Source organism: Lycium barbarum, chromosome 6 (assembly GCF_019175385.1).
Source record: "Lycium barbarum isolate Lr01 chromosome 6, ASM1917538v2, whole genome shotgun sequence".
NCBI classification, from domain to species: Eukaryota; Viridiplantae; Streptophyta; class Magnoliopsida; order Solanales; family Solanaceae; genus Lycium; species Lycium barbarum.
Genome location: NC_083342.1, coordinates 39,564,503 through 39,568,312, shown reverse-complemented (window position 1 = coordinate 39,568,312; position 3,810 = coordinate 39,564,503).

Sequence of the window (3,810 nt, the reverse complement as noted above, 5' to 3'; positions counted from 1 at the left end):
AGAAGCATCAAATGTGTCATAATTTCACCGCACATCAGTACATTTCCCGAGATGATCGAGTGAGGTTTATGATGACTTTGTGATATAGAGTTTGAAAGTGAAAACCATTTGACCAATAGTTGACTTTTGAGTAAACAATCCTTTTTCGAGAATTCGTCCATTCTGAGAGGTCTGGATGGTCATTTGTGACTTGGCAGGGTGTTTGATTTGATTCCCAAGGTACTTGGGAGAATTTTTACTATTGGTAGAAAAGTTGGTCTTTGTCCTTTGGGTGTTGACCCGGTCAAATAGACATCCGCTCGGAATTTCGATACCACAAGTGAGTCCATAGCGTGTTTTTATGTGTGTATGCATGGTTGGTTTCTATCTGTGAGGTCTTGGGTGATTGTCGCATTTCGGGGTTGAACTTGTAAAAAACCAGATTTTTTTGGTGTCCCCGTTATAGCGACACTAGGCTCGTCATAATGAACCGCTATAGCGGGGTATTGGCCGCTATAACTGGTAAGAGATGTTTGGGTTGGGCGCTACAGCGGACGAATATCCGATGTAGAGGATGCGCTGCAGCGAGCATGAACTCGCTAGATCGAGCCCGCTGTAGCGGACTCATGACCGCTGCAGCGACATTACGGGATTTTAGAATCATTAAAGGGTAGGATAAAACACTTAAACCCTATCATTTCATTCATCACTTTCTAAGCACATTTGGGAAAAATTGAAGAGCTCTTGGATAATTCTTCATTGTGGTAAGTCTCCTAACCGAGTATTCGCTAATTTAATCTTCCTAAGCTTGAAATCATGAGAGAAATCCATTAGAATCAAGGAGAGAAAATGGGTCTTGATGATAACTTCTTGAAATGAGTTCTAATCTTTCTAAATGTAAATTGTTGATGGGTTTGACTAATCTAATCATAGAATCTGATAATTTCATAGCTCATAAGCTTGAATCTTCCATTTGTGTTGTTTAATTTGAAGATTGAAAAATTATGGTTATACACAAATTGGGGGTTTTCGGTTAAATCTCAAAATTAGCCTATTCTTAAGTTATTTTAGCAATTGTTTAGTAGGATTGAGCTCCTAGAACATGGAATTCCATTTTTCACTTTTGAAATGACTGTTTTACCTTTGTGGGCCCATTTCCCCTTTCTCCATAGCTGAATTTGACCCAAATGATAAGTATAGCAACATGGGTGTTGTTCTTTATGATTTATAATATATAATTCGAATATGATTAGACATTGAGTATTTAGAGGCACAACGAAAGGGCAAGGCAAAGGTTTGATTGTTCGTGGCTCCTACTTGGCTACCAGATAGGTTACAGTTTACCTTATGGTTAGACTTCGGTTAGCGAGGAATATGTAGAGTTAGTAATTGTTAGAGAAAGCATGTTACGCCTTCGGGTATGAATTTGGGATGGAATACTTAGGTTGGTACTATTGTTTGATTGTGGCTTGTCGCCCCGTTTATGATACTAGACTTGATATTGATAGTTCCTCGTGATATGTGTCCATGTGTGGCACCGTTGATATTTATAGATTCTTGTGATAGGTGTCCATGTGTGGCACAATTTGGCATTGATATACTATTGTATTTATTGATATCATGTATACATTCATACTTGTACATTGGGATCGGGTTGCGCGCCGCAGCACATATATTGGACCGGGTTGCATGTTTCACAACATATATTGAATCGGGTTATACGTTCTGCAATAGATATAGGATCGGGATGTGTGCCACAACAGGTACTTAGACTACCATACGTGGAGGTATTTCGCCTGGAGCGTGTATGTATCATTGCATTGCGTTGCATTGCATTCTTATTTACAGATTTGTATTGTTGGATTTGGACTTGGAACTTGTATTTGTGGTGATATTCGGACTTGGTGATCTATACTTGTGAAGACATTCAGACAGGGTATTATGTACTTATGGTGACATTTGGACTTGATAGTTAGCGATTGTGATTCCGTTCAGGGAAATTGTTGATTGTACTTGGTTTGAGCATGTCTATCTTTCAGTCTCTTATTTATATATATATTTGCTAAATGTTGTCGGCCTATGATGCCTACTTAGTACGTGTTGTTGTACTTATTCTACCTTGCTGCATTCTTTTATGAGTGCAGAGTACGTTGCTGGATCGACTTCTTCTCCTCGAGACGGACTTCCGAGGCATTGCTGACGAGCATCTAAGGTAAGCACATAGCCAGATCCGCAACCCGGATGACTCCTCCTATTTTACTTGTCTTATCCGTTACTTCTTAGATAGTATTTCATTTTGAGACTATGTATTCAGACTTTTAGTTATGTAGTGGCTCTTGTACTGTCTAGACCAGATTTTGGAATTGATGTAATATTTTTGCACTTATTTACTTATCTATTTCAGACTTGTTAGATATTTATGTTGGTTGGGTTATGTTATCATTGTTTGAATGTTGACTAAGGTACGGGTTCGCCTACTAGGTGGTGAAAGGGTAGGTGCTCGTACGTTCCCCGAGTTGGGATGTGACAAGTTGGTATCAGAGCCCTAGGTTACCCAATCTATAAGTACAAGAGCATGTCTAGTAAAGTCTTGCGGATTGTTATGGTGAGCTCCGTACTTATCTGCGAGAGGCTATAGGACATTTAGGAAACTTCACATTCTTTCATTCTTTCGTGCTACTTTATTCAAATTTTTATCTGAAACTTTTAAATTGGTATATGATTTATTCTATTCTCTCATAGATGGTGAGGACACGCACCACCATTGCAAGGGGTGAGGTGCCTAAGCCCGCTACTGGGGCAGGCACTTGGGAACTAGGACAAACGAGAGGCTGCGGCCAGGCTAAAGGCCGTGGAGCTGTACCAGCCAGCAGCAGGATCCTTACAGTGGGACAGAGACGAGTATGATCAGCATCTCCAGAGCCTTTACCAGAACAACAGCCGAACCAGCAACCCGAGAGGGTACAGCTAGTCCGGCAACGTATGGGGCCAGCCCAGACCCACCCCGAGGGTATGTCAGATGCAGTCTTCCAAGATGTCATGGCCAGGATACTTCTACATCTCGATGGGCAGAATGTCACAGGCGGTGCCACTGCACCTGGTGGTGGTTCCTAGACTAGAGTGGGGGTACGAACTCCCAAGCAAGGCCAGACTAAGGGGATGCAGCCTGTTGCTTCCATGGCCCTACGTATAGATGATATCCCAACCCTGATGGTGCTCCCAGACTAGTAGCAGCACAGACCCTGACAGTTGGGGATCAGGACATCATCGGCAAGTTTCTAAAGAAGGAGCCTCCTAGATTTTTCAGCACGCGCAGTGAGGATGCTTACGAGTTCATAGTAGAGATGCATGAGAGGATTTATAAGATAGGCATTGTGGAGTCTCACGGCATGGAGTACGTGTCCTTTCAGTTTTGTAGCGACGTGAAGACTTGGTGGAGATATTATGTTGAGGACAGGCCTATTAATGCACCTCCACTAACTTGGACTTACTTCCATCAGGCTTTCTTGGAGCCATGTACTTTGAGGGACGAGTGTAGAGATGAGTTCTCCCATTTGTAGCAGAGAGGGATCTCTACTATAGGCAACGTAGGTGGATGGAGCTTCTGAAGGATTATGAAATCACTATACTTTATCATCCAGGTAAAGCTAATGTGGTAGCCGATGCCTTGAGTAGCAAGGCAGTGAGTATGGGTAGTCTAGCTCGATTTGTTACTTTTAAGCATCCTTTAGCCATAGAGGTTCAGAGTCTAGCTAACAGCTTTGTACGTCTCGATGTTTCAAATCCAGGCGGAGGTTTAACATGTGTTAAGGCGAGGTCATCTCTCTTAGA